Below are 13,442 nucleotides of genomic sequence, written 5' to 3'. Positions count from 1 at the left end.
AAGAAGATGCCCCTATCCTTTATTATTTCCTATAGGAGGAAGGCATTGAAAAGGTGTGCCGTCCCTTTAAATGTGATGGCCAGAACTCCCTTTGGAGTTCAATGATGCTTGTCACAGCCTTGAACTTGGCTCCACCCCCAAAGTCCCCAGATATTTCTTCAATTGAACTTGGCAACCCTACTCCCCAGGCTCAATCCTCAAATCTCAGGAGTTTCACATCCTGGATATGGCAACCCTACCCCCCATCCCAGGAGAGCAGGCCATTCCATAAGGTAGGGTCTACAATGGAGAAAGCATATTTACAGGGAGGGCTTTCTTTGAGCAGGAAAACACAGGAGGAAGAGGAGGAGGAGATGATGATGATGATGATGATGATGATGATGATGATATTGGATTATATCCCACCCTATACCCTGAATCTCAGAACAGTCACAATCTCCTTGACCTTCCCCCACTCCCCCACAATAGACACCCTGTGAGGTGGGTGGTGCTGAGAGAGCTCTTATAGCGGCTGCCCTTTCAAGGACAACTCCTACAAGAGCTATGGCTGACCCAAGGCGATTCCAGTAGCTGCAAGTGGAGGAGTGGGGAATCAAACCCAGTTCTCCCAGATAGTCCGCACACTTAACCACTACACCAAATTGGCTTTACACTAACTACTACACCAAGGTATATTGCTACAATGCCATCCATCCCTCTATTTATTTGTTTGTTTATTATTTGTTGTCAAACAAGTTAGTAAAAGTTGTTAGGCATTTAATTAGAAGCCACACTTTATATACAAGAAAACAAAAATGAGCCTCTGAGAAGATAGGGCCTGCTTGTTGTTAGAATGATGTACTGTGTTCTTAGGTTACGCTTGACTGCTTCTCATGAATTTCATTAACACAGCAAAGACTATCAAATTAATCCACTGGAGTAACAGGATTAACTGAGAAAACAGCACACATAAATCTCCCCTTAACAAGAAGGAAAGGGCTACGACAAAGGACATGTCCAGCTTGCTTATCTGATAGGTATAGCAACCTTTCAACCATTCAAATACAGAGATTCTAATGCTGCTTGCATGAAATTTGTTTTCTTAAAATATATATACTGTGCTGCTAAGGAAGGAAATGTGTAAACCATAATGCCACACTTACTCACAGTTCACATCAACCCTATCCCATGATTTGTCAATGAGTGAAAAATGTATGAAAGTGGACCAGAATAGAGCATTACAATGTATCAGCATAATACAAGAGTCAAAGGTGATGCCAGTCCCAGAGTCAGGAAAAGCACACTCTGTATGGCTGAGAAGACAGTGAAATGCAAAGGACTGAAGTTAAGATAGCAACTATAGCCGATAATCTAACCACCTTCTGTTAAAAACATGTATGTTAACTCAAATCTAGTGTGCTAGTCAATGTGTCCAGTTCCTTGGGACTTAACAGCAAACTAACAAGATATTAGCAACTTGAAAAACAATAGCTGTGCACTTTCACACAAGAGACCACTCTTATACAATAAATACTCCCAAAATATGTGTCCATGATTGATTGATTGATTGATTGATAGGGCTTTTTAGCAAGAACACACAGGAAAGCAGTTCCAGCTGGCTAGGTGTCAGGGGGTGTGGCCTAATATGCTGGTTTTTTAAAAAAGCCACACCCACACCACACATAGAGGTTTAAATTCCTCCAACCTTTGTTTTTGGTGGCAAGACTGCTGATGTACTGTTGATAATCCACCCAGTGTAGCATTTATGTAATGCAGACATCACAAAAGTGCTGTGGATGCACACAACAGTGCTTCTGATATTATCTTTCAGGCACTGTTCTCATAGTAGGCAGCTATTGGGGAACAAGTTTTGGAAACTCAGAATGCGAAAGTCAGAGTGAACACATTCCTCTGCCAAGACCATGGGACATGCATGGTCATCCTTGGACATCAGAGTAAAGAAAAAGGTTCACTAGCTAAGGAGATTCACAGTTGTTCAGAAGGTTCTTGGCAAATATTACATCAATTTTCCTAGAACAAAGTTTGAGTCCAGTGGCACCTTTAAGACAAACAAAGTTGAATTCTGGATTCAGAAGTAACTTCATAATTAAACGTTGTTGATCTTAAAGGTGCCACTGGATTCAAACTTTGTTGTACTGCTTCAGACCAACGCAGCTGCCCACCTGAATCTAGGCTTTAGGATTTCCTGTTCTGTTACCTGCTCTTACTAGAGATGCTGATTAAAGCAACTGTCTGATTTTGGAGATTAATTAAAACAAGGAATCGAAATAACTGTACAAGGAATAAGGCAGGTGACTGAAGGATATCAGTTACAGGGAACAGCAGAGGTGGGCATGGATCGGGGGATCCTTGAAAGACAAACTTAAGGCAACATGGTGACATATTAAAAAGCTAATTGGATGACGCGTGAGTGTACAACCAGCCATCATTAGCCATACTGACACTACATTTGAGACAGGAATGGGAAACATATAGTCATATGGCTTAAGCAAAGGATAAAATGCACAGTGCTGTCTTCTTGATTCAATCCACAGCAGCCAACATTTCTATAAATGCAGCACGTTTCCACCTCATCTGCTGCTGATGTACCACCGATACATTCAGTGGAACACTTCTCTGGGTCCCCACAAGGTCTCTCTGTGTCCTTACCCATAGCAACATTAATATCATAATCAACCACAAGAGTTCTGCCTGGCATCACAAGGAACGTCCTTTCCAGCAACCACACTTTCCTCAAGAGTAACAGCACTGTCATACCCTTTCTCTGACCCAAATGCAAGACCCAAGTGCAACAGAAAAGTGTGTACCCCTGTCCAAGATGCCAGTGAGTGTCCACAACAGACCTACAGAAAAGAATAAGAGATTGGTTTTATACCCTGCCCTTCACTCAGAGTCTCAGAATGGCTCTTTTCCCTTCCCATCTCCACAACAGACACCCTGTGAGGAAGGTGGGGCTGAGAGAGCTCTTTCGAAGACTGCTCTTGAGAGAATAGCTCTGAGAGAGCTGTGATTGACCTAAGGTCACACCAGCAGGTGCATGTGGATGAGTTGGGAATCAAACCTGGTTCTCCCAGATTAGAGTCCATGAATTTAACCATTACATTGTTTCAAAGTTAGGGGAAAGTGTAACCAAGCAGATTAAACATTTGTCTTGAGGCTACCAAAGAGCACCAATAAATAGTCCAGGCACTGCATTAACAACTGGATGCAATTTTTGTTGTTAGTCACAGTAGCACAGCATGGGTTCGATGTCCTCTGTTATTTTAATGTAGAAAAAAAGGACCTCTATAAGCTTGGCATGCTAGTCAACAGTTTCCTTTTGTTGACTTTACACAGAGATTACACTGAAACTTTAAAAAAAAAAAAGCAGAATTCAGTAATGGAATATGATGTCCATGGATGATTGTTTGCAGTTAGACATTTAATGTTTTGGATCTAAATTTTATTTTTGTACATACCATTAAATACCTTACATTTGACCTGGATAGCCTGATCTCATCAGAACTTGGAAGTTAAGGGTCAGCCCTTGGATGGGAGACCACAAAAGTCACTAACTAGAGGCTGGCAATGAACATCTCTTGCCATGAAAACCCCATGGGGGTTTCCATAAGTGGGTTGCGACCAGTGTTCCCTCTAAGCTGAGTTAGAGTGAGCTAGCTCACAGATTTTTGGCCTCTGGCTCACACATTTCTGTCTTAGCTCAGAAAAAATAGCCCCAGAGCAAACTAATTTACACAGTAGCTCACAACTTTAATGCCAGTAGCTCACAAAGTAGAATTTTTGCTCACAAGACTCCATGGCTAGAGGGAGCATTGCTTATGACTTGACAGAAAAGGGGGGGGGGGGAAGCTTACACGACCATTCTTTGATTTGAGTGTACTGTCAGAGTACCCTCTGTGATTGTACAGGAAATCCTGAGGAAACCCAGGGTTACTACACAGAACAGGCAACCACCTCTGTTCCTTTCTGGCCTAGAAAACATTCCTATAGGGATGCCATAGGTTGGCTGCAACTTCACGGCACTTTCCACTACTATAACATTTAAATGTTAGTAAGTGACAGTTCACTCCTTCAAGTGTCAACAGAAAAACAGTGAACACTAATTTCAGTATCTGTGATGCTCTGCATAAGCCTTCATTTTTAAAAATGCACTGTATAAAATTTTTAAAAATGCACCATATACCCCTCCTCGGCGAGGAGGGCGGGATATAAATAAAATTTTATTATTATTATTATTATTATTATTATTATTATTATTATTATTATTATTATTATTATTATTATTATTATTATTATTATGCAGTTTCCCACCTGAGTTTCATTACAACTTGGTAATTCAAAAACTCAGCAATCCACAATGACAATTTTAGAATATACACATACTGGAAATGAAAGACTCTAAAATATAGAACTTTTAAAAAAAACAAAAAACGCTACCAGCTCTGCTGTTGATTCAGGTCACAGAGGATCACAACAGGGTTGTGTATATTTTAGAATATCTTGTAGGTGTACATCAGGTTAGACTTTAGGAGTGTTGGCTCCTTTTCCATCCTCAACCACCCAATTGGTGGTTCTTCAGTATTTCCATGATCTATAGATAAAAGAGAAAATTAATTAGTCTGACATACCAAATGTCTTTGTTTCTACTGAAATTTATTAATATGAATTGTACTAACGTCTGTCTTTCTCATGACTAAATATAATGGTGATCTGTTGTCAGTATGTGCCAAAGTTGTTCAAAATAGGTTATGGAGATAACACAGGCTGTATGTCTCCTTTTTAAAAAGTTATTATTCAGGGTGCAGTGATACTTCATCAGTAATAGATAACACTGCAGTCCTACACAGAACTACACCCTCCTAAGCCCAGTGAAATCAATGGGTTTAGAAGGATGTAATGTATTTAGGACTGCATGGTATATGTGCAAAAGATTCTCATATTGTCTGTTCTCATGGATTACAGGACTGTTTCTCAGTGGTGAGCACTCAGCTCTTTTAAGATACAAGAGAAAGGTGTTTGCCTTAATTTCTTCCAAGGAAAAATAGTGCAGGCATAATAGTAAAAATGGAGTCGTACATGCCTTCTGTCCAAGGTCTGCACTATTTGCTACTACTAGAATTAAAAGAATGACAAAGATTATTACCAGTTATGCAATCTTCCAAGAAAAAACAGTGCAGGCATAATAGTATAAATGGAGTAGTACATGCCTTCTGTCCAAGGTCTACACTATTTGCCACTACTAGAATTAAAAGAATGACAAAGATTATTACCAGTTATGCAATTGCAAACACACAGGAGCACCATAAACCCTGGTTCGTAGGCAAAGGGTAGGATGTGATTTGTTGCATAATACTGTGCAAATGAAACCCAGCTGTATGCACTGTGGCCATGGGGTACAGACATCACTGGCAAAAAAACCCACTGATGTCTGTTGAAGTTACCACTTCCAGTTAAGGAAAGGAGTGCAGTCCCTTTAAATGTGATGGCCAGAACTCCCTTTGGAGTTCAATCATGTTTGTCACAACTTTGCTCCTGGCTCCACCCCCAAAGTCACCTGGCTCCACCCCCAGTCCCAGATGTTTCTTGAGTCAGACCTGTCAACCCTAGCGGGTAGCCATGCTGGTCTGAAGCAGCAGAACAAGACATGTGCTTGCACATTAAAGTTTACACCTTGAATAAAATGTTGTTGGTCTTAAAGCTGCTACTGAACTCAGACTTTGTCCTACAATTAAACCGTCGGTATTATGGTAAAATGAGTACCCAGCTTACTGGGGGGAAAGCATAGATGACTGGGGAAGGCAATGGCAAAACATCCCGTAAAAAGTCTGCCGTGAAAATGTTGTGAAAGCAACATCACCCCAGAGTCGAAAACGACTAGTGCTTGCACAGTACCTTTACCTTTTTATTATGGGTCCAGGTACTGGGAACCTGCAGTAAGATGAGGAAGTGATTATTTATCGTTATGATCCTTTTATTTATTTTTAAAAGATATTTATACTTCAGTTACTTGCCGTTTGAATTCAAGGCAGCTTTCAAAAGAGTTAAAATATTAATCAAACCATAATTTCAGCAACAATAAAATAATAAATAATAAAACCAGCAAGGAGATTTAAGACCAATAAAAGAAGCCCGTGTAACAAGCTATACAAAGTGCAGGAAAGTGAGGCAGGACGAGAAAACTAAACCAACAATAATAAACTGAACAGCTCACAGTCACCAAAACGCCCGGGGAAAGAGAAATATCATTATGTAGTCTAGTGCCTATAGCTTAAGTGTCAGGCCAGCTGTTGTGGGGAGAATATGCCACACTTCAGACATCAGAACAAATAAATCCATTACCACAACAAGTCCTCTTTCTGTCTGTGTGATTCATATGGGAAGAGGAAGTCCTTTAAATGCCTTGGTTCCAGCACCTGAAATTGTGCCAGCAATCTGGTATCTAGTGTTGTCCTTTTATGACTGGCAGGCCTAGCTATGTCATCTCTGCAGGTAGCCTGGCTGCAACATTTTGCAGTTGAAACTTCCCATTTTCAAAGGTACAGTGTCATTACGCGTGAATAAAGTCTGAGTTCAGCGGCACCTTTAAGACCTGCAAAGTTTTAATCAAGGTATAAGCTTTTGTGTGTATGCACACTTTCATGGACAAATCAAAAAACAAGAGGTCATCTTTCAGATTTTGTGCGAACCACAATGTGACTGCTGTCATGTGTGAATGCTATGTGAAACAGGGACAAGTCATAAAACCAAAATCTTTCAAATTTTCTGTGAACCACAAGGTGAGGTGCAGTCTTACCATGTATCAAAGCTGGATCGATGTCTTTGCCACCTCAGTTGCTCTTGTCTGAATTTTCTTGGGCTGACTGTGATTAATAGAGCCAAGGCATTTGTGTCCTTTGGTATATTCCATCACCCTGGGCTTGAGTGTTTTGGGGAGGGAACCTGAATATGTTGGTGGTGTCAGTGGTATTTGCTCAATACTGTGGGGGGCATTCTCAAGACAGAGAATGCTCTTCTCACACATGCTTTTCTCAGCGCTTCAGCAACCCACTGTGGAAGCTGGTTTCATATGGCTAGATGCCCTGCCACACCTCTGTGAGAAAACACCATATGAACTGCGAAGAAAGGACATGGGAACTTCTTCCTATAGATATAAACAGAGGGCCATCGTTTTCAGTACTGAATTAATCAGTATCAACAATGGATTGCACATCTGGAAGAGACATCACAAAACAAAACACCACATACACTCTTATAAGAACTTAAGAAGTGCCCCTTTGGATCAGACCAGGTATATATACACACACATACTCATACCAGTATCCTATCTCACACTGGCCAACCAGTTTCCCCAAAGAGCAACCAATCAGGGCATAGAGATTCCCCTGACGTTGCCTCTTTGCACTGATTCAAAGATCTACTGTCTTCGTGTGTGGATGATCCCAAATCGTTTTGCCTAAAGTGCGATCCTCCATGAATTTAATTGCGTTTTAATTTTAAAGCCATATCTATCCTCCTCCTGTTGTTCACACATTCTGCCCGCCAATCTTCTAGCTACACTGGGGCGGGCGTGTAGGTGTAATAAACCCGCCCAAACCTTACGTTCAAAGGGGTGCGTGCCTTGGAAAGGCATGAGAGACACACCCCGTTCCTAACCCACTCGCTATGCCCTGTTTCCACCGCGCTACATCCCCCCTTTGTCCCAAATTTCCCTATCCCCCCCGCCCCCCGCTAGTGTCTTCTCCCAGAGCCTGCGAGGAAAATCCCCACAGCCTGAAGAAGGAGAGTGGGGGGAGAAACGGGCTGGTGCTTGCCAATTGGCTAGCTCTTATCGGGCCCCGTGAGAAGAAGGGGGGCGAGATATGGATCCGCTTGCTGGTTGCGCTTGCGCATTGCTGAGGGGGTGCTGCCGCTGTGGCTGTGACCAGCCTCACGTAGGGCCGCTACTTGTGCTGCCATTGCCGGGCTGTCAGGGGCCGCCTCCAGGGTCCGGTGGGCGGGATGCTGGGCCGTCTGAGCCTTCCGAGAGGGGCCTGCTAAGTGGAGTCTGTGACTGGAGTGAGGCAGAGGAGCTGGTGAACGGCAGCGGCTTATCTCGGAGGTGGGTTGCCGGGCTTGTTTCTCTCGCGTTTGCTCCACGGGTTCGCTGGCGAGCTGACTTGGTTTCTTTTTGGAGTATTTCTTCCAGCGCGGTTCAGTAGAGGTTGTTTCCCGGAGGGGAGGGCGAGGGGTTTTTTTGTCCTTTACTTTCCCAAGCAGCGGAGTTCAGATTGCTGCTTTTTTCTTCTGCGCCGCCTCGAGAAAGTTCCTCTTTGGAACCGCCTGCAAAGTATGGCAGGGTTTTAATGCCAAAAAGGAGCAGGAGCCCAGCCGGTGCTTTAAAGATTGGACGCGGTTTTTATCCCAGCTTAAGCTTTCGAGGACTAGAGTCCACCGCATGGATCTGAAGAAAGGGGCTTTCTTGCGCGGTGCTGTCTCACTAACACTTTCCTGGAAGTCGTTTCAGAGGGTAGCTGTTCTGCAATGGAAGAGCTAGATTTGAGTCCACGACCACCCAACAAGAATGTCCTGGTTTAAGCTTTCGGGAGTTAAAGCTCCCTTCGTCAGACACCTGGGAGTAAGATCCATTGATTAGACTTAAGTAGGATTCTCTCAAGGTAGCCCTGCAATGCATATTGCACATGCATTAGAGTTCACGCAAGTTTATGCCAGAATAAAATGTAGTTAGACTTTAAGATGCCAGTGGAGTCCTGCTTATTTCTGTTGCAGCACAGTTACCCTACAGGAGCTTTTCAAGGCCTTTTCACGCACAAACCCCAACACCAATGTTCCCTCTAAGCTGTGGAGTCCTGTGAGCAAAAATTCTACTTTTTGAGCTATTGGCATTAAAGTTGTGAGCTACTGCATAAATTAACGTGCTCTGGGGCTATTTTTCTTGAGCTGATATAAAAATGTGTGAGCTGGAGGCTAAAAAATGGTGAGCCAGCTCACACTAACTCAGCTTAGAGGGAACACTGCCCAACGCACTTTGCCCAATTTAAATCCTTCCTCTGCCCTACTATGTGGACGCATTATATGTAATTTCATTATGCATGGGCCTATTTCCCCCACCCCGCCTCTTGCTAGGTAATCTCCCTGCTTCCCTCAGGCACTTTCTTTTGCAAAGACGCTTTGTGCCAAAAGCTGAGTTGATGGAGAGTGTAGGGAAGGGGGGGAGGGAGCTGCCTTGGAAGGGACTTGACAGCCACTCTGTGTCCCCCTTTTCCTGGTAGATAGATCCCAGTAGGCAGCCGTGTTGGTCTGAAGCAATAGAACAAAGCAGTAGACAAGTGCATTCTGAATAAAACTTGGTTGGTCTTAAAGGTGCGCTTGTCTACTGCTTCGTTCTCTTCTCCATGGAATAACTGGGCCTGGCAACTTGTGGAGCTCTGTCTTGTCCAGTCTTGTCCGATGCATGCAAAGAATTTTCATTCCTCTCCTCATAGGACAAATGAAATTCAGGCTGACGTGGAAGAGGGTCTTATATTGTAACCCCCACCCTTCATCAGCTGTGGAAAACAGTTTGGAGATTTTTGTTTCCTGTGCTTTGATCGGGGCTGAGTATGTGTAGAAGAGGAAGGAGTCAGATTTCTTCCATCGCTGTGTCTTTAAATGTATTTATTGAAAAAGTTCCTCAGTCTCAGTTTTGATAATAGGCTCTTTGTCTTGATAGCAGAATGCACACGAGGCCTAATGTTTTAATTTTTTAAATGGCTGTCTTGCTTTTACTAGGTAATGGAATCTCACAGTCATCCACCTATAGTCAAGACATGCTGCAACATTAGTTTTCTGTTTTTTATTAAGCCGTTCAGACAAAACTTGCAGTAAATGGGTTGAACTGGATTGGTTTGTGGAGAGATTCCTAGCTACGCATGCTCTGAATTCTCTCCCCCCCCCCCCAGCACTGTAAATTGATCCCCTTGCAAATAAGTAGGAACAAATATGATAATGGTCAGAAGAGCCAAAGAAAAAGAGGAGGGTTTCTGTAGACAATTAACTGTTTCTGCTTGAGCTAAGAAAGCTGTTGTTCTCTTTATGAGATTTCACTTGGAAGGGATTTTGAGATGAAGTGTCCATTACGTGCGTGGGGGAGGATGAAATACGTGGCAGTAGCATTCTTTCATCAACCTTTTGCTGGCTTGGTTTTTGGGGGGAAGCTATTTACGTAGTCTGTTATTTTTCCTTCCTAAGTATGAATAACGTGCATTCTTCAAAGCAGGACACATGGGTGAAAAAGATTAATACTGCATAACATTGGGATGATGTGGGAGTAAGTTGAATGTAATTCTGTAATAACCTAATGTCTGTATCTGAAATTTGAAAAAAAAAAATGAAAACGAGGCTTCTGAAGATTATTCAGAATATCTGGCTGTATGAGCACATCACTTATGTGTGCTTTATAAATTAAGTTAATTGCCAAATAGATTAAACTCTTGAGGTGTGTGTATCACTTTTTTAATATGGAAAAGAAGTGAAAGAGTCTATCTTAGATCATCTAGTGCTCATGCTACAGCTGCTCATGCCAGCAATAGGGCATAGAGGCCAAGGCCCTGATGTTGTCTCCTGACTCTGGGATTCAGAGGTTTAGTGCCTTTGAATGTGGAGGCTCCCCTCAGTCACCAAAGCTAGTAGCCATTGATAGACTTATCCTGCATGAATTTGTCTAATCCTCTTTTAAAGTTGTTTATTCCTATCTTTATCACTACATCCTCTGGCAGCAAATCCCACCTTTTAATCACTCTGTGTAAAGTAGTATTTCCTTTTGTCCATCCTGAACCTATTGCCCATCAGCTTTATTGGATGCCCTCAAGTTCTAGCATTTTGGAAGAGGGAGAAAAAATTCTGCTCTCTCCACTAATGCATAATTTTATAAACCTCTATAGTATCCTCCCCTGGTTATCGCTTTTCTAAATGGAGAAGTCCAGAGTCTTCAGCTTTTCCTCATAGGGAAGATGTTCCAACCCCTCATCATCTTGGTTGCCCTCCTTTCCACTTTTTCTAGCTCTGCAGTGTCCTTCTGGAGATTTTTACCAACCATTCAGAGACTTCTTCATTGTCCAGCAATATACTGTGAAAAACTCATCAAACCCAGCTGCTCAAATATTTGCTTTCTGGACTATCTCTGGAGATTTGGTCACCAGAACTGTACACAGTATTCCAAATGAGGTCACATCATAGATTTGTACAGGGGCATTACAGTATTGGCTGCTTTGGGGCAGTGATGCTCTGTACTCTTGGTGCTTGGGGGGGGGGCAACAGTGGGAGGGCTCTTAGTGTCCTGGCCCCACTGGTGGACCTCCTGATGTCACCTGTTGTTGTTTTTTGCCACTGTGTGACGGAGTGTTGGACTGGATGGGCCATTGGCCTGATCCAACATGGCTCCTCTTATTTTCTTAGTCTTAATCCCTTTCCTAATAATCCCTAAAATAGAGTTTGCCTTTTTCACCACTGCAGTTTACTGGACTGACACGTTGCTTGACACTATGATCCCAGGATTTTTTTCCTTTGCAGTCTCAGCAGTTCAGACCCCACTAGCCAAACTTGAAATTGGGATTTCCCCCTCCCCCTCAGATTGCATTGCCTTACTCTTACCAACATTGAACTTCATATGCCACATTGTAGCCCACTCACCCAGTTTGTCAGAAGTCATAGATTTTGCCAGTTTAAGCGATTACTAAAGTTTTGGTTTACCGCAAGGATTTAATGCACTTAACAAAGAAGAAAATATTAATCTAAACTTGCTTCTACAAGAGCTGTTGGAACTTTTCTGAACTGAGCAAAATTTGAAACAATATGGTACATTGTAGCCATGCTAACATGAACATTAATATTACCTTGCTGAGGACATTTGTATTTTTTACCAACCATTCAGAGGCTTCTTCATTGTCCAGCAATATACTGTGAAAAACTCATCAAACCCAGCTGTTCAAATATTTGCTTTCTGGACTATCTTTACAAATATGGGCTTCCTTTTTGTATGTGTCAAAGCAGGAAGAACTTATATCTGAAACCAAATGATCTAATTAGCTTTGGGGTTCATGTGAGACCACCTCTTGTTTTTTTTAAGGGAAGTTTTCTATGCCTGGAATTTTTATGCTAGGCAGGTAGTTAGACCACCTTCAAACTGTTGCCTTGCACAAATAACTTCCTTCTAAATGCCCAATAATACTAATTCCCACTAGCAGCTTCGTGCATGGCACCCTGACAAATGTCTACTTAATTTCACAGCTACTTTCAGATTCTTTGCTGGAGTGGTGGGTAAATGATTTCACTTTGTTTGTGTGTGTGTGTGGGGGGGGGAAGTGAAAGAGAAATGATGATGACTTGGCAGGAGTTCTTGTTTCGTTGCATAGATAGAAATAGATTTGGCTTCCGGTCATCACCTTGATATAAGTGTTACTTTTGCTTTGAAGGGGTAAATTAAGGTTGACGCACCTCTTTTACAAGGTGTGTCCTCAAAAGAAACAGGGCTAGAATGGGAGAAAAAGCATAGCAAGAACCCTGTGGTCATTCTCTGAAGAGTTTATGGACCAACCCTATTGATCCTGAACTGATTTAAAAAAAAAAAAAAACTACGGTGGGTGACTTAAGAAATCAAGTCTGGAGTGGAGATCTCTTGCATCGGAGAGAGAAACTGTTTGGAGTTTGTGGAGAGGTCTAGAATGAACTTTTGGATGTTGTGAAATGAATCTCTGAACCGGAGATTACTTCCTCTCTTTATGAGAGGAAAAGGCATGCCAGCAAATGAAAAGGCTCTAGTTCAGAATTCTGTAGTAGCTAGTTGCTGGAAACATATAATTGATTAGAATATGTGGGGGAAATGTTTATAATATAGTGGGTTCAACACATGGAAGAGACAAGGGGGTAGTGATCATAGCTCCTTTATTAGATACAGCATAGTATAGGACTGCACTTAGAAGATAGAAAAAGAAGATATTGGATTTATATCCCGCTCTCCACTCCGAAGAGTCTCAGAGCGGCTCACAATCTCCTTTACCTTCCTCCCCCACAACAGACACCCTGTGAGGTGGATGGGGCTGGAGAGGGCTCTCACAGCAGCTGCCCTTTCAAGGACAACCTCTGCCAGAGCTATGGCTGACCCAAGGCCATGCTAGCAGGTGCAAGTGGAGGAGTGGGGAATCAAACCCGGTGCTCCCAGATAAGAGTCCGCACACGTAACCACTACACCAAACTGGCTCTCTAGAACAATTAGAACTGAAGACTGGGCCAACAGGGCCAACTATATATATTGTTGAGCATCCTCAGTGAACTTGCTGCCTTTCACTACTTCCTTGTATGACTGAATAGTATGGCTGTGATCACACACAGTGTGCTTTTTGCTCCATGGGATGGTGCTGGTCACCCTAGTGCAGGGGTGACCAACGGTAGCTCTCCAAATGTTTTTT

Source organism: Heteronotia binoei, chromosome 6 (assembly GCF_032191835.1).
Source record: "Heteronotia binoei isolate CCM8104 ecotype False Entrance Well chromosome 6, APGP_CSIRO_Hbin_v1, whole genome shotgun sequence".
In the NCBI taxonomy this organism is placed as follows: Eukaryota; Metazoa; Chordata; class Lepidosauria; order Squamata; family Gekkonidae; genus Heteronotia; species Heteronotia binoei.
Note: the sequence above shows the minus strand (reverse complement) of the source record.